Source organism: Aythya ferina, assembly GCF_964211825.1.
Source record: "Aythya ferina genome assembly, chromosome: 2".
In the NCBI taxonomy this organism is placed as follows: domain Eukaryota; kingdom Metazoa; phylum Chordata; class Aves; order Anseriformes; family Anatidae; genus Aythya; species Aythya ferina.
In genome coordinates, this window is record NC_140297.1 from 75,566,466 (window position 1) to 75,591,157 (window position 24,692).

Consider the following 24,692-nt stretch of genomic DNA (forward strand, 5'->3'; position numbering starts at 1 on the left):
GTCTGATACACAAACATAGAACTAGAAAATATTGTTTGGAAATAAACCAAGGACATTACCACTCTTGGCTTTGCATTTTTTCTTTTGTTACAAAGGCAACATGGAAAAAAATAGGTGCTTTCAGACCTCATTTAAGAATTTTCAACAGTTTAATCAAAATTGGTTTTTACTGCATCTACTGAAAAAAAAAAAAAAAAAAAAAAAGAAAAAAAAGTGAGCAGAAGAGTCACATTAAAGGAGATGCTACTTGGCCCCAAAAGTAATCTGAATGTAGTTTCTCATTCTTCTAGTCTGCTAGTGATAGACAATAAATTCCATTAATCTTCCTACACTGATTCTGTTTTGCCCATGATAGTAATTGGTGAGTTGATCTTCCTGTCCTTATCTCAACCCCCAAGCCTTTTCATTGTATTTTCTTGCCCTCTTCCTTTGAGGAGTGTGAGTGAGAGAGCACCATGGTGAAGCTCAGCTGGATTAGTACAGATGCATAACATTAGAAGAGGGCCAAAAAATACACCCTTCTTCACTTTAAATAAATTTAAATTATTATTTAAACAGAAGTAGAATCTCTTTCCACTCCCTACTTAGTCTCAGGTAGGTAGAATGAAGAATGGACGGGGAATTAAATGTAAGTGTGAAATCTGGCCCTTGTCAGAATATGGCAAAGGCAATCTCTGTTCTTCTAGTCATATAAGGACTGAAGAACCACTTTAAATTGTGTCCTAGCACTCCTTTGTACTCAATATGATCTGTTTTTTTTGTTTGTTTGTTTGTTTCTTTGTTTCTTTGTTTGTTTCCTTTTTCTTTCATTCTTCTACTACTACCTCTATAAAATGGTAATAAGAGTACTCCAAGACAGAGGTGCACTGTGTCCATCTCTTCCTTTAAAGAATTTTGCCTGATACTGTACCATTGATGTTTTTTTAAAGTTTCAGTAAGAGATGTGAAGCCCATTTCCTTACAATCTTTATACTGTAAAGAACTCACACATTCTTCCCCATTTTGTGTCCTTCAAATGTTTCTCCTCATAGTTTGGTTACATAGCTGAAGGTGCACAAAGAGAAAACAGAGACAGGATATCAGAATAAAGCCTATTAAATCAAAACATATTCCCTGAAAATCTATCTCTGTTAATATGTCACAGCAAATGCTGTTTGTCTCTGAAAAGATAAATGAGGATAATCTGTGACAAGATAATCTGACTTTCTAGACTGTGGCCTTTTCCCTAGGACCCCAAGGCCCACTCCTGATGTCCTTTGTATAAGAAAACTCCAAAGTATACAGAGTAATAGCCTCTCCTTCCTCTCTCAGCCACATAAAAGTTTTTGTTAGGAACACAGAAGGAAAGATTACTATTCCTGCACTTAATATGTTCTGCTGCTGACAGCGAATTCAGAAAAGCTGGTGAAGAATATCATAGTAACACTTGTCATCATACAACCTTTGTTATTTCTTCTGTCAATACAATATTGTTATAGCTCTGGTCATGGTTCTAAATTTTCTGTTATATTTAATCTTTTGGAAAGGTAAGGACTGTTATAATGACCACAGAACTACTTAGATAACATTTTTCATTTTGAAAAGATGGGACAGGCATCAGCTAATTAATTCTCATAGCCCTTTAAATTTGTTTTGAGGGCTATGAATGGACGAATTTGAACCTGACTGCAAATGAGCTGAACAGTCCCAGCCTTATCCCTAGAGTCAAAGAAGGCTAGGCTAGTTAGCATGTTACTTGTCCAATGCCAGAAAGATGATTTTTGCTGACATCAATAGCAAGTTGATTTTGTAACATCACATCTGAATAACAAGGGATGGTTAAATCTTGCAGAGCAATGAACCCTTGGTTCTCACTCAAGTAAATCTTAAAAGCAGTCTAATTTTTCAAGCCTAAGAGTGATCCTACTGACTTCAGCTTAGAAATTTAAACACAACCACAGGTCTTTAAACACACCCTTTACAGGTCTGGGAATGCAATAACAAGCACTTTCAGATGAGGTCAATTGTGAATACACAGCTAAGGATGAAGAAGATTATTCTGGCATCTACTTCTAAACTTGTTCATTTAAATTGTGCTCTCTGCTAGCTACCCAAAAGACAGCTTGCCAGTTCATTACCTTCCCTTTATACTTTCTGTTTTACTGTGCATAAAAGGCAGGAGCCATGTATTGAGATGTACACAGAACCATAGCCATATACTTTATTTTACACACTACATGCACCAGCAGCTATTAAAACCTGATGGTGCTGAAAGGCTGTGACTATTACATAACTAGCAATGCATTCATCACTGCAGCGCTAACTGCTTGGCAACTGCATACTCACTGGGTCCAGAAGAAACATAGACGAGTCCTGCTTCAAACCTGCTGTTTTTATATGTGAACGGGAGCAATGAATCAGCCCAGTGAATCAATATGCAAGCCAATCTTTTCCTAGAGTGCTTCTTAGAAAGCTTCTTTGAATGAGATTGGAAAAAATTATATACTGATATACAATGACCTTCACAGATCCATATAAGTAAATATTTTATCTGGGGGGAGATAGAGGTTTCACGTAAACTTCACAGCTCTTAGGAAATTAAATGACTGTGTATCCATCCTCTCATCCAAAACACCCTCCTTTCACCAGCAAGCACCACATCATCCTCTTCCCCTTTTCTCTTATTCCTCCCCTTTAACTGGCACCAACTTCCTTACGATGTTTAGAATTTTGTGGTCTGAGCTACCTGCCAGGTGGCATGAAAAGCCTGGGTGAAAGAAAAAACACACAGATATCTTTTCACCCAGCATCAAACCATTCATTTAAGCAAGTATATAAACAGGACATTCTCAGGAAGACATCATTGTAAGTCTGCTACTTGCTTCATCTTAATCAACATACAAGTGTGATAGGTATCTATCTCTTCTCCATATCCTACATTTCATTGGCCACTGTCTTTTTTTCCCATGTTATGTCCCCTTATTTTAAAATTCCTCCCTGATGTTGATGGCTTTTCCGACTGATGTACCTTTCTTCCAAAATAGGGTATGATGGCTAGGAGCTTTACCTTAGCTTAGCACAAGCTCATTTTTTTGCCTAATTCCCCTGCCTTTCTCTTCCTGCTCCACTACAGCTGCATGAATACACATAAGCCAGTCTGGCAGCTGAGCATAAAAAAGGGCAGATTCGCTTACCTCCACTGAAGTGGAGTTGGGTTGGAAGGATAATGTAATGATGGTAGACTATTTCATATAGATAGATAGATAGACAGATACATAGATACATAGATACATATATACATACATATATAGTATGTGGTTCATTTCCTTAATTTCCTCAGATGTTTATCACAGCCTTTTGTTAGAAGCCCTACCTGGACACTCCTGTTGCTAAATATTCTCCAGGTAGCATATCTAGCAGCCCTCGAGCTGCTGCCATAGACTGCAGCTAGGAGCTATAGCACACAAATGCTGAACCCTCTAGCCTTCCTGAAAACCCAGGTATACCCAGATCTCCAACCAGAGGATAATCTCATTTAGAGTGTAACCTGCTGCTAAATATGAGAAAAATGTGAATCATGAAGACTGAAGCATGTAAATCAAAAGATATGCAGGTTATACCTTATATTCATTCTTTATAGATTTAACAAATTACACTGTAACACAGAATTACAATATAAAGAAGCTTTATGGAAAAGCTAGAGTGCTTATTAAATCAAAATAAAACTAACAATGATAATTTAGAATTTTTCACATGAGGAAGCACTAGAAGTGAGAAATTTGGTAGGGAGAATTCCTTGAATAAACAAATAATATATTTTTTTCTCTGGGTCTGATACATCCCTGGTACAGATTCAGCTTCCCAAATTTCAGTGCAGTTTTTGGTCCCTAATACATTGTTGGTCTAGTTAAGGAGTCTACTATGCCTGAAATAACACTAGTTATTTTAAAACAATCAATGCAGTAGACAGATGGAGCAACCACAGCATATTGGGCCTTTAAGAAGGAGGTTAGCCTAATGTTCTAGAGCCCAAGGGAAGGACAGATGATATTTATATTACCCATGAGTATGAATAATAACATTAAAGGTTATAGGGTTATTCCATTAACCGGATCCATCACCGGACAGCATGAAAATTGAATTATGTTTCCCAACAAGGTCTTGGGAGAATTTGTAACAGGACCATCAATGTTATTTTTGATCCTGTCTAAATTAAGTGAAGGCTTTACATTTAGAAATTTTTATTTGGCCATAGATCAATATTCAATTGCAAGTTCCAATTTACTCTGTCCTGCTGTAAAAAAAAATCTTGCTGCGATTTATAGGAATATTTAATTAGTAAATGCTATATAAGTAACTGTTTGCCTTACAAATGTTTGTCTTACAAAAAAAAAAAGCTGCAAGTCATGTCCTAATAAGTACATGTTCCTAATAGTACAAGTTCCTAATAGTACAAGTTCCTAATAAGAATTCAGACTTAAAATTTTAATTTTAATATACATCAGTTTTGGAAGTTACACTCTGAAAGACAAAGACACTTGCACTCTGTGTCCTTCAGTCACCTCCCATCCAAAACAAATGTGTCATTCTGACAGCTATATGACTCATGGAAAAGAATTAGGAAGAGGGTGGCGATATAGTGGTGCTACAGCCTGACTTGGGTTCCTGGAGATTCATCTCTCCACGGGAAACTTGACTGTTGAACCACCAGCAGCAAGAATAAAGAAGGGCTTCACCCCGAGTCTCTAACACATTAGATGACAAAGTCAGTCCATGAAGATGATACAGTAAGGTTTTCTGGAGACCGAAGTAGAGGTTGGTATCTCCTTCTCTAACTGTTTGCTCACTGAGGTGTTCTTTTCTGAAGCTAGCTCTCATTCTCCCACACAATCTACACTTGTGCACAGACAAGGGAGGGTCCAAAGCCACTCTTCTCACAAGGATGGAAAGGATAAAGCTGTCCTGGAAGGTCTGTGATGGAAAGCTAGGCAGGAGGGAGTATGCTGCTTCTAGGTGATGAAAGCAGTAACTGCTGCTGATCTTTAGCAAAATGGTAGCGAAAAACGTTACTCCTCCTCCTTTTTCCCTCAGCAGTAACTGCCCTCCACCTTTTCCATTCCCAACCCATCCTCCAGCAGCAACAATTGCCAGATCACGTGAAAAGCACATTCATTTAGGGAACAGATGGCCAGAGTTGGTATCATGACCACCGCCACTGCTACTAGGCCAGTTGCCACAGGTAGTCCACTCACCCAGGAAACCACATATTTACATATTTCAGAAAAGGCATAATCTAATCCATAAAAACAGATCTAAAATTAAAAAAGAAAAAAAAAAGAAAAAGAAAAAGAAAAAGAAAAAGAAAAAGAAAAAGAAAAAGAAAAAGAGAAAGAGAAAGAGAAAGAGAAAGAGAAAGAGAAAGAGAAAGAGAAAGAGAAAGAGAAAGAGAAAGAAAAAGAAAAAGAAAAAGAAAAAGAAAAAGAAAAAGAAAAAGAAAAAGAAAAAGAAAAAGAAAAAGAAAAAGAAAAAGAAAAAGAAAAAGAAAAAGAAAAAGAAAAAGAAAAAGTATGATCTGCAATGAGTAACTATTTGACTGTATGAGTTGAATAGTTACTGGAAGTCTTTTAATTCTTTAGAGTATTTGAAAGATCCTCAATTCTAACAATAACCACACACCCACAAGTTAAGAACTATTCATAGATTCACACCTACTATCCATGAGGAAATTAAGTTACACTGAAAAGTAAGACATATAACACCTGTATGCTTTGTGGAGCAGGCAAGGTCACTGAAATAATCACAAAATACCAATACAGAGGAGGAGGGATATGCAGCACTCCTTTTTAGTGGCCTTATCTCCCCTCTAAGCAGAAAAGGTGTTGCATGCTTGGCAAATAACCTAAGCAAAATGATGTGAAGACAAGGCAGCTTTGTAGTGTGTGTGAGTTAGGAATTCTTTTCTTACTTCAACAAATAAAATTGGCAAATAGTGTTACTTAGTCTGAATGACAGATGTACTGTAGTCTGATACTTATAACTATCTAAAAAAAAATCGAGAAGCCATAAATAACATTTATGAGTAATTTATGGATGACCTATGATACCAACTGAGAATTTGAGAATTTCCTAGAGAAGTGTAACCTTAAGATGACACAGCCATTTCTGCATCCTCTGACCCCTTCCCTAACCCCAGCTCTGTAGCACTTGTTTGAACAACAAAAATGAGCAGCTGTTGTCTTCTTGGATAATACTGAATTCTTAATTATTTTTTTTCCAAGAATCAAACTGACACAGAAAATGAAAAGACAAAAAAATGCCCAAATCATGCTTTCTTTACTCTTTGATATGAATGAATCTGATCATGCCATTTTTAAATTGTTCACCACTTTATCAATGTGTCTGTCCATGTCACATACTGACTCCTATTTCTCCCTTGCAACCCAGCTGCTTAATCTCACCATACACCTTCACCACTTTTCAAAATATCATTGTTCCAGTGTTCTTAGATTTAGAGAACTATGTCATACTTGTAAATATCATAATCTGTTGCCACTGAATATCAAATTCTTAGGGTACTGGAATACAAATTACACTTAATAAGCATGGCAATTTAAAAAAAAAAAAAAAAAAAAAAAAAAGTTTTCCCCTACCAAATAAATCAGACTTTAAATGGGGCAGAAATGAATATGTATTTTCCTAGGCAAGCCATCCATTTAGTTTGGTGTCAAGATAAATATATTTAGATGAAACACATTTAGAATGACAAAAAGGTACACAGTGAAACCTTATGACCTAGAATGATGGTAAATATAAAAATAAACAAGGATCCTAGGTACAATCTGCAGAATCCTGTGAATTTGAACTGTGGCATTTTAATATATTAATTGTGATTTAAGAAGGAGTTTGTAAGTTCTAAGTTACTATGTAAGGATGGCCATGCCAAGTCCTTTAGAGCATAGGGGTGAAATTCATATCTTGTCATTTCTTCAACTTCAGCAACATCTGAAATACATACAGTTTTGTACAGTGTCACCTGCTTTTCTAAATCAAAGTAAGACATACAAGTCTGGAAAATTACTTTAGTTACAGACAGGGTAAACACTGTATATCACTCGTAAGAGAAAGCTTATCTCTGGGGATTTGTCACTCCAGTGTGGCAGGAAAATTTCGGAGCTGTCTTATGTGTAGTTGTACTTTAACAGATAGAAATAGGAATTTAGAAGGCCTAAATATAGGTTTATTTTACATGTAACAGTAGCAAAAAGTCTACCATAGTATATTATATTTCAATCATCTTTATTTTATAGATGGGTCACTGAGCAGTAGTATTTTATCTAAGATTATCATCTCACAATATAGATAGCACCAGATTATCTAAAAGCATGGTTGATAGCAGATTAGTAGTAGCCTCATTGTCTGTTGTCAAAACACTACTGAAGCAGAAGGTTACTGAATTGTGTAGGGTTATACTGTCTCAAATCATATTTGTGTAATCATAAGAATGGAGAACACAGAATAATACAGTACATTACTAGAATTATCACTTAAACACCAAGAATGTAGGGCATCTGATGTATTATAAATATTTTAGGTATTTTATGGTCTCCTTTCACACTGGTTGCAGAGAAACATAATTACCTTCATTTCAAAATAAGACACTCCATGACAATAAGTTTTGTGTTATATAGAGACAGAACAAGTCAATACCTTCTTTAAGAACACTACCTTCCTACCAACGACCATTTGTGAATGTCATCTTCTTTCATGCAAGGAGAAATAACAGTAAGATTATTTTGAATACCAAAGAGTATTACTGTTTTGTTTCCGTTTTTTTTTTTTTTTTTTTTTTTTTTTTTTTTTTTTTTTTTTTTTTTCTTGTATGTTCTCTAGCACTGACTGCTGTCATCTTAGGCTGAAGGTTTAAAGTCACTGTAGCATTTACATAATCTGGAAAGAAAGTACTTAATGCTTTAACTCAGTTGGCTTCATAAATTTCATATCCCCACACAAAATAATAAATGTAGTTGAAGGGCAGTTATTATAACTAATGGGACATTTGAATCTCTAATATCCTATGCCTTTTTTTTTTTTTTTTTTTTTTTTTTTTTTTTGTGCCACCTCAAGCAGTTCTGCAGGCTGCATATCACAATATGTTTGATAAAATATTCCATAAGATCAGTGGTTAACTAAAGCTTCTTATAGGTACCAGTCATACTCACTTTACAGTGTTGACAGATTGGAGAACGGTCTGTTTCTTCTTAGTATACTAACTACACTACCCTTGTTCTCTTTTTGGGAAAGTTCTCAGGTCCCGCTAAACTAAACAAGTACCTGTGTTTTAATGACTTGCAAAAAAGAGCTAATATTATGCTGATGGATCCACTCAGCTTTACTTTGCTATGGGTGTTTACAATTGGTTTCATAAACCTTTTTAAAGAAGAGATTGTTTAGTGTCTGTGTAAACTCATTGTGTGTTCCTTGAGTTAATAAGTGTAACAATACAAATAATATTTTGGTCTCTTTGGCTAGAAACAGAATCTGTTTTAAGGATTTCAACAGACTATACTATTAAAGATCTGCTTGAAGCATATTTATCTCTGCTAAGTTAGCTCTTTACAAGTTAGCAACATAACATTTAGCCTCTAAAGGTTCTTTGCTTAATTATCATCATCATAATGATTTTTCTGTGCTACTTTTACTTTAATTTTCTGTTCCAAGCAATGAAAGAAAACATTTAAGGTCATGCTTAGTCCTTCTGAGATCAACTCAAAATATACTACTGGATTTAGAAGCATCTTATATCCATGCTTGAAGTCAAACTACTGTGTTCATTTTTAATGTGTAGAGGCAAGACTTACATAAACATATTTCACTATATTTCTCAATTATGGACTATGGCTTAAAAAAAAAAAAAAAAAAAAAAAGTCATGAAAATCAGGTTAAAACCAAATTCATGGAAATCACTTAGGTTTCTTCTGAACAATGGTCCTTTTGCTTTCCAGTCATTTACACATTCCTACCTATTTGAGAGGTTAGTTGCTGATCGAAGTTTGGTGTTTGTCTAAAAGAGATTCACTGAAAACAACATCCAATGAATGAGTTCACTTTGAAACAAAGTGTGATGTCAAAAGGGACAGCAATGTTACTGAAGTTACAGTGAACTTGTGAATCCATTAGATTCACGAAGGACTCATCTTCTCTTCCATGACTGGAACAGAACTTCTCCCATTAAAACGCTTTGAAATACACACAAAGGGAAAGAACACAGAAGTTAGAAATGCATGTAAACCCCTTAGTCTATAAACCCCTTAGAGTAAACCTCTTAGTCTATAAGATTCAACCACATGCAGATGAATCAAATCCTAGAGAAGGAAAAAAAAATAAAATTATTTCTACAAAATGGGAAGTCTAGAGTTAGCTTTCCTATCATACATGTATATACATACATGTATATAGATATATAGATGCTAAGTATAAGACTTATCAGGCAAACCTAGGAAGATGAATAAAGCAAAAGGAAAAGGAACAAAAAGCAGAGGCAGAAGACCTCCTGTCTGCTTAAGGATACAAGTGTATCTAGATCCTGGGTGGTAGCCTAAGCTAAGCTTAACAGGTGTTTTTTGTTGAATAAAACCAACCTAATCTACAGTCAACTGTCTAAGATAGGAACATTATGATTTTAGTTCAATTTTTGTTTTACTGATCTAGCAAGATGATCTTTTACTGTATTAAAGAGTGAGTCCTTTACTGGCTACACTGGAAAAGCTTCCTTAAAAAGAACAACTTGTTGTTTGGTTTTGCCATAATTTTGTCAGTTGTACAATTAGCTCACATTCTGAAAAAGAACATTGATCTGACAAAGGGAAACCTAACTCATCGATGTTGTTTCAAGAATTTTAAATTGTTTTACTCTTGGATGAAATTATACATATACCTACCAAATACATTCTAGTCTCATCTTCTTCCATGTTCTTTGCAGTCAGCAAAAGTACTTGCACAACCATTAACAACTATTTTAATGACAATTTTACTGTTGAAAATTCAACCTAACTTGAATGTATTGACGAAGGTCTTTAACAAATCCAAACAACCCTAAACCCCAGCAAAATTAATTGAAATGTGGCAGTCTCTAAACAAGATTAAATGCTTGCTTGTGGTTTTTTTTTTTTTTTTTACTTACACATTTTTGCTATCAAATGACTTCTCTGTCATAGGGGCAGGCTTCCCTTTTTCATTTTGTATGAGCCTGATGAGAATGAGATCTTTAAAATAGAGAAATTACAATTATTTCACTAAAATTATATTTTTTTTCTTTAAAATGAAGGAATTGTAATACATTTCATGCATTTTTTCATTTTTTGTATAGACCTGGTTCCTCTCCAGAGGGATTTGAAATTCCCCAGGAGAATTTATATCCTAACAAAGCCACAAATACATATACACATGCATACATGCAAAGTCATTTGTTTGATTTGGGGCTCATCTTTGGTATATCAAGGCTAGTTTTCTTCAACGCCTCCTACAACCCAGGACATGTAGCAGAATCTCCTAGATGGTAATTCAGATCAGTAAAACAGGATCCGCTCTGAATTTCTGTCTTTATGAGAAATTGTGCCTGCATCAGCTCACAAACCTATTGAGAGTTCTCTGAAACATACAGGTAGCCCAGAAAATGCACACTGCCTGGATTTCACCATGCCATTGTATATCTATATCTTCATATATCTATATCTATATCTATATCTTGTCCATCTATATCTTCAATACTGTGTGCAGTTTTGGTCCTCTCCTTCTACATCTCAAAATGGAAAGTGCTTGGAGATGTGCAAAAGATGAAGCATCTGAATGCCTGAGTGAGTTGAAACTCTGCAGCCTGGAGAACAAAAGGCTGGATAATAAAAGGGGTGGATAGGGATTGATTAACTACTCTCTTTCAAAACAAGACCTGGGAATAATAAACCACCCTAGGAGAAGCCAGGCTCAGAACAGAAAGTTGAAATGGGAATTTCTTGCCAAAGGATATTTGAATGCCAACATTTTATAGGGAGTGTAGGGGAGACTTAAGAAGCTCATGGAAAAGGAATCCACAGATTATTTAATACACAGACAAAATTGTTCAGACCAGGAGTCCTTGACCTGAAAATAGCTGAATGCTGGAAAGGCGTAATATAAGAATATCCCGTATGTTCCTATACTCCTTCCTAAATCTTCACAGTCTGAGACAATACTATGATATAGGGATGTGAAACCTGGCTCAATACAGCCATCCCTATGCTTTGATGAAAAGTGTTCATAAAACCTAAGCTAGCAATTCACTACTGTTAGTCTATTCCAAGTATCACACAGCAAGAAGAAAAAGTGCTAAGTTTCACTATATTTAATCAATTGTTTTTAGTTTTTGTTATGAGGTAATTTCAAAGCTACCTGAAAAAGTATTACACTAACTGCCTCATTTTCATGCTAGACTTCAAGTAGAACAAAAAGATTAAATCTACAGCACACTACTGCTCACAACTTTTAATACAGCTCTGTTTTTTATTCTTGCATTCATAAATAGTTATATAAGAAAAAGACCTGGGAGGCATTTCTTCCCCTCATGTCTTTCTAAACAAGTCTACAGCCACACGGTTGTGTAAAATGTCAATAATGCATGTCTGCAATTGTTCCATCTTTCATGGGTTAGTTGTGGAATAGAATGAAGCTCTGATGTAGATCAGTGCTGTACCTCTTTCATTTTGTTCTGTCTTATTCTGGAGTGAATTAAAAAAAAATCCCACTGGTCTACATTTCCATTTATTCATTTAATCGTAATGTTTTTCGAGGCTGTTGCTAAGAGATAATCCAAGGGGTAGGGGTGGGGGGGTGGGGGAGAAACAGCTACATATAGAAACTAAGTCAAAGTCCTTACTTTGGAGAAAAAAATAAGAAAAAAAAAAAAAAAAAGATTCCAGAGTGCCTAGCAATATTTCCAGCTGGCATGAGACATAATGTACAGTATACAGCAACCCAGCTCTGTCCTTTCTACCAAAGAGAGATTAGTTGCTCCACACAGACTATAAATTACAACTGGCAACCTTAGACAACAAGAAAAGGCAGCCACAATCCACTGAACCTGATTCTGTGCCAAATGTTTCCAAGCATCCTTATGGCCAAGGGATCAAACCATAATTCTTCAGGTAAATACATTCCATTAAATGAACCTTTCATTTCAGGCAAGTCAGAAGGGGAGCAAATGAGAACACAAGAGACAGAAAGTGGAACATAGCAGCAGCAGAGCCATAGCAGCCCACATCCAATGTAATTAGCAGTTCTTCTGGAAAATGCTAAGAAATTCAGACCGAGCACTTGCATTTGGAATTAATACCTATGGCTACGTCATGGCAGGGGTCCAGAAGAACCAATTGAGTAGTCTGAAAGGTGGAAAGCACAGGCTGTGTGAATATTGCTTTCTATCCAGACAGTTGGTTGCATTCTAGGAAGAGCTGCCTAAAAAACTGTGTTCAGTCTGGCTTCCCAGACAACAGTGAATACTTCTCAGATAGCAGGACAACTGGTAGTTATCTGTTGCTAGCCCTCTTTTTGAGGCATGCTTATTGCTCTGTGCTTTAACATGTGTAGCAATCGGAAAATTTTAGCATGAGTGGCATCAGCCAAATATAATTTATTGGCCAAATGTCATCAGTCAAATGCCATTTAGAAATCACAGAGACCAGTGTTTCCTATCTGAATAAATAAGTAGCAACATAAAGTAAGGCACTAAGCAGAATGACCAACCAACTTGAAAAACATTCAGCTTATGACCCTTTCTCTATACATTTGTGTCAAAATACCTCTGTAAACCTGTTTCTGAGCACTTCTGGCCTTTGATTTCAGAAGGTATAGAGAGTGGTGTCTTCTTAATTTGGTCATGGAGAGCAACAGTCCTCATTTCCTTTTAACAGCCCAAGCCTGGGCAGAAGGAGGAGGGGTGCTGCTGCATCCTGGTGCCTTGGGAGGAAGGAGGAAGGGGAGAGTACCACTTCCCGGAAGCAGCAAGGGTACCAGGGGCCAGAGAAGTACTTGGCTGTGCAAGTGAACAAGGGAGTCATAGGACAGTAGAGGTGCAGGCTCAAAAGTAGAGACTGGGGAAAAGGGGACTGCCAAACATTTGGGCCTCCAAAATGGGAGTTAATTTCTTCCCAGGGATCAACAAGATATGCTTGCAGCATTCCAGTCTCAAGCTGGGACTAATAGCAAGCCTTGAATACAGGAGAACTCTCCAGACTAAAAGAAGAAAAGAGAAATCTTTCTTTGAGAAGACTCTTAGTCTTCTGTCTTGTTCTGATGCCTCTGTTTTAAAAAGTTAATGACTATATTCTCAGTTGTAATAAAACCAGCATTAGACATTCAAAATGCATTCAGTGCTTAGGGGATGGTAATTTCCAGACTGACTACAGTCTGGGAATCCCGTGAGCAATGGGATCCTGTGAGAGTCAGTTAGGGCTGAGACAGGCACTGCAATGGGAACCTCATAAATAGGACATTTTTGCAGAAGATATTGCTGAGACCTGTTTGGATTTGCTTTGTTGAAAGAAAAAATATTAGTTTAAGTTGTATTTTTTCACTTTTGAGTCCTTCAGGTAATATCGAATCTGCCTTCACCTCACCCTCCCCCCCCCCCCCCCCAAAAAAAAAAAAAAAAAAAAGAAAAGAAAAAAGAAAAAAGGAAAGATGTGAGTCTTTAAAAGGAGGGACCACCCATTAAACACACGCACATATACACACGCACGAATGCATCCACAGACAATCCACCCTGCAGCTTGTTTTCCACCTGCTAGGAAACAGTTTTCCTGCTCTCTGTACATTTTATCAGTTAGCTCCATCAGAGGCACAAAAGGATAACAAAAATCTGGGCCAAAATGAATCCTCTGGAAAGATGAGAAACTCCTTATCTGCCTGGAACCAACCAATATCCTGTTATGTTTCAGTGGTACACTTTCCCAGCCTGCCTGTCATAGAGTTCAGTATTGAGCATGGATGATAAATTAAATAGAAATAGGACTTTAAAAGTAAGTAGAAATAGGAACAGATGAAACTTGGAAAGGTTTCGTATTTTTGTTTTCCTTAAAAAGCAGAGGTGTATATTTTTGCCTCAAATGCTACCCCAAAATCATCAGGATATGAATCTATATTTTCTAAATTTTCTGCTATAAGTTTATGTCTGCTAGGACTCCCATAATAAGAGAACTAAAGGTAATGTAATATTTTAGACATTTGGGATTTGACTCTCTGAACATTTACTTGAAAAATTGGAACTTTACAGAGGCATGCTAATAACATTTATATATATATATATATATATATAAATACCACTGTAAACATCAGGGAATAAAGGGGTAGATGATAGTGTGAGGAAAGATATCTGAATGATTTTTTTTTTCATTTATAGCTACTGCTACATCTTTATCATCACTGCTACATTAACTATATTAAGTATGTGTTGTACTTTTTCTCCAATAATAGTGTCCTAAGAACTATCTAAGATAATTAAGATTCTATGGTGTTAATTTAATTTGATGTAAAATTCATTTATTGTGAATGCTAGAAAAGGTATTATTTACTCATATAGCTATCATAACATATATATTTATGTATAAAAGTTATAAATATTCCTCTTACAAATGTTCTCTTATTCACAAATGGAGAACCTGTTGTCCAAGCAACACTGAGAACCAGATTTTCATCTGCCCAAACACATGTATATGCCATGTTTGACTATACAGTTTCCTATGCCAAATATGTATGTGGAATTTTTCTATTATTACTGGAACTGATGAGTGGAAGGCTGACTCCACAATAATAAGTACCTTGAATGACTACAAACAAATTTAAGTAGAAAACCCACATCTTTAGTTCGCAAACTAGAAAAAACAAGTTCATTGCGTTGTAGTGAGATTCATTAATACTCATCTAAAATGCATAAATTATATATAAAAAAACAACAAACAAACAAACAAAAAACAAATATAGAGAACCCATGTAATAATTCATGAAGTTATTTAATATAATGAGGAAAAATATTAAATCTGCAAAATCATTCCTATACTGTTAGCCTGCGATAAGAAAAATCCATAAGAAAATAAACTTTTTCTAGCTGATAGAAGACCAGAAGTAAATCTTTAGCCAAACTACATTAAAAGGCCAGCACAACATATCCCAGTCTGCTGAACGTTACCTTACCCTTCAATACAAAAGAAAGATGTGAATGAATACAAGTTTCCTTTCCGTGCCTGTTTTACTCCAAAGGTAACAATGTTTAATTAAGCTTGACTATGAACTGCCATTCTCTCCTGAAAAGTGAATTTATCTCTTGTAGTAAAATATGGAATATGGAAAATATGGAATACTGTATGATCAACACTTGTGATCAACAAAGTTTGGCTCTAAATTTCCCAAGTTTACAGGAGATGAGCTAATGAATTGATTACGAAATAACAAATGACACAGTGCTATTTGTATACTCACTTTTCTTTAAAATATACCTTTTATTTAAACATTGATAACTCCAGACAGTATATTCCACTGACAAAAATCATGTATATTTTGCAATATTTTGTGATACATTGGAATCATTCCAAGAAGGCTGTTCATTTTCTTTTATGAAGCATATACTATTCAACATTTTATGTTTAGTAAAATAACTTGCCTACAGTTACTTTGGCCAACAGGGTATGTACTCAATTAAAAATGTATTTATACCATAGGCTAAACTACCAAAGACATGAAGATTCAGCAGACTCATGAACTTATAATATATACTTATAATATAATATATGAACTTATAATATAATATAATATAACATTCAATTATACCATGGATTAATATTTCATAAATTAAATTTCATAAGATATAGTTGGGTGAGCAGAGTAACTGAATTAAAATTTGATTTATAATTAAAAACTTATCAATCATTTCAAGGGTATGAGCACAACCCACGTTACATATTCGTTACTCTACACTCTCCAAAAATTGTAACACAACTTGTCAGCCTCTGTAAACCATGAGGTCTGTGCAGCAGACAATGTTTGTGGCAATGCAGTGTGCATTTAGAATAGATCGGCAACAGCATAATGATTCATTACATTCCTGATATGCTTACCACACTAGAAAGCTATGAATATATGGAAAAGGATTAAATTTCAAAATTATAGAGATCTCAAATTGTAAATAGCTCTATATTTTGGCAAGCCATGCATGATTATCTCAGAGAGAGTCTGGGCAAAAAATGGGAAGAAAGAGACCTTCAGAGAAAGAGATAAGAACCATTTTATAACATTGTCTGTATGATTACTTATCCATTAGGTCAGAATAGGACTGAAAGTGCCACGAAGTCATTAGGAGTCTTTCCACAGAGTTAAGAAGTGGAAAGCTGGGGAGATTTTGAAATATGAGTCATTATTTCTTTTATAATTATAATTTTGACAATACCAATGCATTAGGCTGATATATTTATAGATTCCTCGTTTGGCGTGGTTGTATTGTTAAAGTTCAGGTCACACTGAGGCCTTTGTGAACACATTATCTACAGAGGAGAATGGCTTTTGTTTTCTGTCAATACTGTTTTAGGAGTCAGTCCTTTATAGAAAGAGTATTGTCTGTTTGATTAAGCAAAAGTTCTAGTAAATTTGAGGATTCACAAAATTTTCTCCGAAGTTGAAAAGCTAGTCATTTGTAAAACTGACTTCCTGGATCAAAGTCAAAGTTCTCAATATCTTGTCCATACAGTTTTATGTAAATAAATATACTCAGCTTTATCAAGAAGTATTAGAGTATGCTGTTAGGTCAAGCATTTTGCCAACTAGATCGCTAAATAGAAAACACTTCTGTAAGACACACTACATTACATGGCGCTTCTGGTAGAAAGATTAGTAATATTAATACCCAACCTAATTGAAACTCTGGCCTTTTCAAAAAATAAAAATAAAAAATGAACAATTTTGATTAGCATTAATAACTTAAGTATTTTTCAAAAATATGCATAAATTTGTGAGTTAAACAGACTGCTAATAAACCAAATAAAAAAAGTCATGAAGACAGAAGTCCCAAGATTTTTTTTTTTTTCTTGTTTATTTCTTGTTTTGACCTCACTGAAAGAAAGAAATCAAATATACTCTCTTTTCAAAAACATTTAACATCAGCAACGTCTTAACCCAGAATTCAGAGTTCTACCTATTAGTCCTCTGAAAACTTGAGTGATGCCTGTTGAGCAGTGTTACTCAGCAGTTTCTTCCCAGTTCCTTGCACACAATGTCTCTTAGCAACTACTCTGTTGCTCATCCATAATCAGCCCATGTTCTCTATGGCATAATTAGAAAGCTGTGGGCTGTAGCGGCAGTAGAGGACCTGAGGCCTTCAAGAGTATGACAAAGGTGCAAGTCCCATATGCTCTTTTATATAAAGGCACTGAAGTCAGCTAAGCAAGTTATTTTCTGATATTGCAGACAGGGGCAGAAATAAACCAACCACTGATTTTCAAGGTCTGCATTACTACTTCAGCAAATCAATGTAGATGCTGAAGTTGCTGTATGTGTGGTTTAAGTGCAGAAGGACAGTAGAAAAATAGCAGCACTGTTTGGTAGGTGTATTTGTTTGTCTCCTTACACAATGCCTTTTCAATGCATTTCTCTTCACATCAACCATTTATGGCACTTTACATATTCCATTGTTTCTTAACATTGCTGTTCCTCCACTACATTACAGTAGAGCATGAGACTAAAGCTTTAGATATCCTCTTAAACAGAAATGTGTTATTTCATTGTCTTGGTGCATTTCAGAATCATAGGCTTATCATCTAATGCTAGTAACAGGTATTTATTCATCTGTGCATTCCTCCTTTTCTCAAAGCATTCAAAAACCTTGTGTAATCTGTAAGGAACTCATGATCTCGGTGTCTTTGTGAAGCAACAAATAAGATTCCCCTTTTACAAACTGGATACAGAATAACTATGTTTCTGGCAGATTGGAAAGTTGAACCAACACACTTTTAATCTCAGACTAAACCTTGTCTCTGGTTAAATAAATACTGAAATAGTTGCAAAGTGGATAGGTGCTTTCACCTGAACTCAGGACAGTAACCAAATAATAATTTCATGAAAACCTATCCTGCAGGACTTCAGGACTTTAAAAAAAAAAAAAAAAAAAAGTGAAAATTTAAACAGAAAAAACATGCTTCTGATTGCGATGTGAATAATATGCAAATAAACATACCCTGGTATTTGTGTTGGTATTAATTCATATTGGTTGGCAAAAGACAAAAGAATAAAATGATAAAGCATGAGCTTTAAAATAAAGAGAAACATAAAATTCATCTGCTTGGGAGCAGAAATTTATGGCTGAGCCTCATAGTCAGAACTGGAGTTTGGACATGGACAGCAATTAAATATGACTAGAGCTAACACTTTCATATGGCTTTATCATGGTTCAGAGATGGCAAAATTCAGGCTCCAGCTGAAAAAGGGTATTAAAGAATTCTAAACAGAAAACAAAAAGGGAAAGGAATAAGGGAAATTCTTGAGTAAAGGATAATGTTCTTCAATGAATAAACATTAATTAGTATGGTGTTGTAAGAAATTAAACATTTTTGACCTTGGAGATTAGGAAAAACACAAGGAAAAGTGGGTATTTACATTAATATTATTCTGTAGTGATAGAAACCAATAAAAATATATACCAAATGCATACCAAAATGGCAAGTTTTATGATAATAGGTAGGATCCTTTTTGTCTTTCAATCAGAGTTTAGCAAATAGTTAACTCCTTTAAAAATTTTACTTCTAGAGTTTTTGTTATAGTTAGTTCTCTAACAGTGAAATTAAAAACAATCCACCTACTATTGTTTTAATATTTGTAAGAGTTTGTTCACATTAAGAAATAGTGGTTTTATTTATTATTTTTTTCTACGTGTGGGAGCTTAATCTAGACTTTGGAATCAAACTGGCTTTTTACCATTCATATATTCACAGGTAGAAGATTCTGCAAGTCATGTCAGCACCTCAAATAGATATGTCCAAACCACTACCAACAGCTAGTGCATTCAAAGAAACAGTTTAAAATAAAACAATGGTGACAGTTCTTTCCTTTAAAAATGCATCATATTTAATTCTACCTATGTATTTCAAAGGAATGCCACCAATTTCTATCCCCCCCCAACATCTCTAGAACAAGCTAAAATGAATCTATTTGTCCAATGTTTTCATTTTCTTTTAGCCTCTTCTACCACTATCCTTTAAGCAGTTCTAATATGTTACAGAAGTTTAAGTTTTAAATACTATATATTTTAAGCCCAACACATTTGAGGGATGTTTTTATATCAATGTCAATTCACAAGCTAAGTAAAATGAACCAGAAATTACTCCAATATTGCAATATTTGACCACAGCTCATTTTAATTCCAGTTACCTCAGATATCCAGGTAAAAAGATGGTAAAAAACAATTTCAGAAGTAAATTATCATTATTGAAACACTCTGAATAAAACCAAAGAAACATACTTTGGACATACGTGGCTTGCATTTATTTATTTATTTATTTTTCTTTTTTTCAGAATCTATTTGGACAAGCAATACTCCAAGATACTTTTAAAACTATTTTTATTATTATTCCCAGTATATTTAGTGTGCTAACCTAGGACTGAAACAGTACCACAAAACAAAAAGGAAAAACACACCAGAACACACCAGTCAGTAATACTGAAGCAAGACTTAGAAAAGAGGTACGGTTCTTAAACTAAAAGGTTGAAATAAAGATATTTTAAATAAGCCGATGTTCAAAATTGTTGCATTTTAAAGTCTCTATGTCATACACAGTAACTATATGTCTGCTAAATCTTGAGGGAATGAGGGTATCTTAAAAAAAAAGTTGCTTGACAAAGAATTTACTACCTGGAAAATTTGTGGAACATGAAGAATGTGTTACACCCAGTCACATTGTTTTGTCACTACATATACATTGGAGATGGAAGTGGTAAGGCTGGTGTAATATTTCATAAAATCTGACATGCTAATGAGTGCCATATCAACATAATACAACAGGAATAGATGTCTCCTCTGCCCAATTAAAACAGAAGTTGTATTGCTTTGAGCCTGACATATTATTTTCTTTTAAAAGACAATCTTCCTTCCCAAACTCTTAATTTACAGTAGACTACCAGACTAAATTAGATCTATTTCTCCTGCTCATCTTGCCTATGGAATACAGGAGATACATTTAGCTGTATTTGAACAGAGTGAGCTTAACAATAATATTTTGTCCATTCTTAGGCATACACATGTGACCATCTGCAAATTTTAAGCCATTATGAAGGAAAAGAGAGGGACACTAATTGCCTCTGGAGATCATGCCCATTCTTAAGGATATCAGCTGCTAAAATTTTCAAGCCAAGACTTACAATAGGTGGGACATTCTCCTTGGGGGACTAAACAGTTCATCTTAATTGTATATTTTCTCCACCGCACTTGATAGAAGGTCTTCCATCTGGCATAAGACTATTGTAAATTACACAGCAGGGTGCCAAGTATTTCCAGTTGTTAGCAAATGTGTTGACTGGATTCCAGTGGTTGCCCAAGAAATCCTGAATAATACACTTTTTACACCTGGTGCATTAAAAAAAGATCTCATTATAACCCATTATTGTAATGGGCAAACGAATGCCAAGAACATACTAATTACTGTACCAATAATGAATATAATGCATAATGTAGTGAGTAGTTTGCATTTCAACTGCTTCGCAAAATTCTTGTAAGACTAACCAGAAAGAATCTGGCTGGACTTTTGAAAAAATATTCAACTTTTTTTTTTTTTTTTTTTTTTTTTTTTTTTTTTTTTTCCCCTGTAAAATTTTGCAATTCCAATTAATTCCTGATTTTTTTTTTTTTTTAATGACATAATGTTATAGGTTTTTAAAAAGTAGTAATTTTTGGAGTGACATTAAAGACTTTACCTACAACTAGCATGGGACTTCTTTAAAAATATTACAGGTTATGACTTCAAGAATATAAAATGACCAGCACTGTTGTACAACTTCAAATGACAGCATTTGAAAGAAAGTAGAAACAAAATATTGCCCTGTACAAAGTACACCCATTAATGACTCTAAACAATTTCAAATATTTCCATTTTAAAATCAAAATAATACAACTGTAAGAAAGAATACATTCTTTCCAAAATTATACCTTTTTTCATATTTATGCAACAAGTTTGAAATGGGCTAATCTTGTTGGAATGTTTGGGTTTGCTTTCAGCTGGAGAAACAAAATTAGGGAAGCAGCAAAATCAAAGGATGTACACATTGATAATGTGTGTAGAGACATGCAAGAGAACTCAGAACTCTTTTTTGAATAGTGACAATCTTGTATGGAAAAGTGAAAACAAAAATAAAATTCAATATCCAGATATACTCAGTGGTTGGAATAGCACCACAGCTATCAAATAAATGATGTTATAAATAGCATTGAATAAACTAATAGTGGTAAATATAAGACTCTACTTGACTGGCTCTGCACTGTTAATCAAGATTCAAATAGAATCATAGAATCATAGAATATCCTGAGTTGGAAGGGACCCATCAAGGACCATCAAGTCCAACTCCTGGCACCACACAGGTCTGCCCAAAAGTTTAGAGCATAAATGCTTTGTCAAGCAAATGCTTGGATCCCCTCTCATTCAAATTTTGAAGAGATGGTAATAAAACCCACAGAGTTTAGAAGAGCAGAGTTTAGAAGCCAAAACTCCCAGAAGGGTCCTGTATGAAAAATAAGAGTACTAACTGTTCCTGAAGAGAAATGTGAATCTATTTCAATATTTTTCCTAATTATGTACAGCAAGTAAATGTTTTGAAAACTATGTCAAATGGGAGGTAATTGTTGCCAGAAGATGAAAAGGGGTCATTGTTAAAGTGGTACCATGTTAAAATGGTTTTATGTTGCCAACACTGACTTGAGTGCTCCAGAGACTAAAACAGTCATACCCAATATACAAACGTAAATTCTACTAGTGGAATGAAGTCATTGTGACTCTTTTTGCACAGATGCAAGAGCTGTCTATCATAAAAATCTGTATTCAGCTATCTTAACAGTGGATTTTTATTTTAATGATCTGTAACAAAGGGATGATTTTGTTCATTTTGCAAATTTATCTTACTCTACACACTATTGATTTCAGTCAGCTGAGCTGCCAAACATGGATAGTGAAGTCTGTGCACTGAAAATAATCCTTTTTAAGGAATTAAAAGAATACTATATATCTGCACTATAGGTATCTGATTTATAATGTAGAAACTCAACTCTAGTTTTGGTGTTGTGAAAAAATAGAAGTAAGCAGATTAGGTCATATAACATTGATATTTATTAGATGTCAAATGCTAACAAATTTTTGCTTGATGAGAGGAGTCAGTCATTTGAAAGAGAATACCTTTCAAATGTCTTTGTTCATCTGTGTAACTTTAAAATGGCTGCCTTTCATATTTCAGTTAAAGATGATTTTTTCACAGGTTAATGCAGCCCTCTAAACAACATTTACTCATGAACAGCCAGTAGCTATATGGACAGAAGTGTATTTTGTAATGTAGACCTTACTACATATTCAAGAGGAAGAAGCTCCATACACATTTACTTTTCGAAGATATGAATTTGGAATACTTTAAATTTGAAGTATTTATCAGATTCAGTCTGTCAGCTTCAATACACTAGTTTACTCTGTTACAGAAATATAAAAGAACACTTCGTGTCTCAGTGCAAAGTACCACATTCTCATCTGATACTGATCAAGATAATTGAAGGAATCTCAGTTGATGCCAACAGATAAACCAGCTACAAGTTTTCTTCTTCCTAGTATATCAGTAAAGAGGAAAGTACTGGTTTCTGGACTTTCCTTCTTTCTCCTTTTCTCCACCAAAACTACATAATATTTGCAGTGATATGGCAGGTAATAACACTATTTATATTGTTTTAAAAATTAAACACTTTAAAGATTTCTATTTCTTTCTTATGTTCTAAAATAATCCCATTTTCTTTTCATGCTTTACTTTATGATTCAGATCTTCCCCTATATTTCTTTTTTTTCCTTGACTAGTTGTAGTTTCATTTTCCTACTGTCATTGCTACAATGAGATGAACTTCACGAAGAGTCACACACATTTATTTCCTAATTGTTTTGCAGCTGCATTTCTCTTTATAGGTACAATGCAATATGTCTTTCAAACCTCTTTCTTCACAAGTTTGAAATTTCTAGCATGCTTTGTTTCCTTATTTTGAAGTATGAGTCATTTTAAATTAGGGCAAGAAGAGTCATGTCAGTACTGAGCTCTGCTGTATCGCAATGCTGCATTTATACTTGACAGCATACAGTAGGTTGTAGGAACTAAAATGTGTTTCTCTTTTCTAATGTGCTTTCATTCCTGGTTCTTACTCTTCACAATTTATTTTACTCCCCACAGTTCACATTAATCTAGAATTTATCTAGTCTCAGCTTGACTTTGAACTGTCTGTTGTCTGAATATCCTAACTCCATGGGCTCAGCTTTTCACTTTTTCAGCTTGTCTCTTTACTCCCCACTGGTTTATCATATAGATAAATGCACATAATGCATTATTATGGCTGCCTGGTGCAGCGGTGCTAACTTCCCCTACCTCCTAAGGCTAGGATATTCAGTATGTTCAAAAGTGATGCTTTTCCATATTATCATTCCATGACTATGATGAACAGGGAAGGAAAGAGCTGCTTAATGGCACTGAGAGCAGTGCCATTTACTGAGGAAAACAAACACTTGCATAGAAATAGATGGATATAACAGTCCTCTATTTTATTTTTATATGCAAAGTTCCTTTCCCAAGTTGTAACAAGCTTCTCCCCAAACTGTGCTATATTCTTCCCACAAGTGGCTTCTGTAAGATGTTCTACAGAGTTTTGGACCAAGAAGTCTAGAATCTCCTCTTCAACTTAGGCAAGATAACAAATACTTAGTAAAGAATAGGAAATAGATCAACAATGTAGATCAACAATGTAGATCTATTTCAATAGATCATACCATTTTCAATAGTATTCCTTTTCACCTTTCAATAGTACAGGCATTGTCAGACTTGGAGGCTCTATCCAAAATCTTGCATTTAATGGACATCATGGGAACAATTCTCCATGAATTTACTTTTTCTTCCTAAATCCCTCAATGCTTTTGATTTTATCCTTTGCCTGGTAATCTCATAAGGGGGCCTCTTACATTTTTGTGTAATTAAAAGTATCAAACAATCAGTTTAGTTGCCTTCTCTATTCAGCTTAAATAGCTCATAAAGCAGAAAAAAACTAGCTTTTAGCATGAGCTGGACACAACATGTATTTGAAAATGTTAGGACATGAATTATCTGTGCTCACATAAAGTGCAACCAGAAATTAAAAAAAATAAATAAAAATACTACTCAATAAAGATATTTATATTCTCAACTATTTGACCAAAGTTATTATGCTTTCTGAGCTAAATGTTATAATCAGATGTCATATCCAATTCTTAACCAGTTACTGCACACAAATAAAAATGTAAACTAAAATCCTTATAAACTGAGTACCATTTGTGGAAAACAAACAAAAAAACAACACACATTACACACATTATGGTTTCACAAGCTAATTTTGTATCATAGTCTTCTGAGTGGAGTTTTGCAAGTTATCTACTTTAAGCTCAGCAGTT

At 34.7% G+C, this 24,692-nt stretch overlaps 1 protein-coding gene across 5 annotated transcripts in view; it reads right to left on the reverse strand.

Moving 5' to 3' along the window:
- Positions 1-24,692, reverse strand: part of CDH12 (cadherin 12) — a 588,550-nt gene that overhangs the window by 298,071 nt on the left and 265,787 nt on the right. The window lies entirely within an intron of this gene.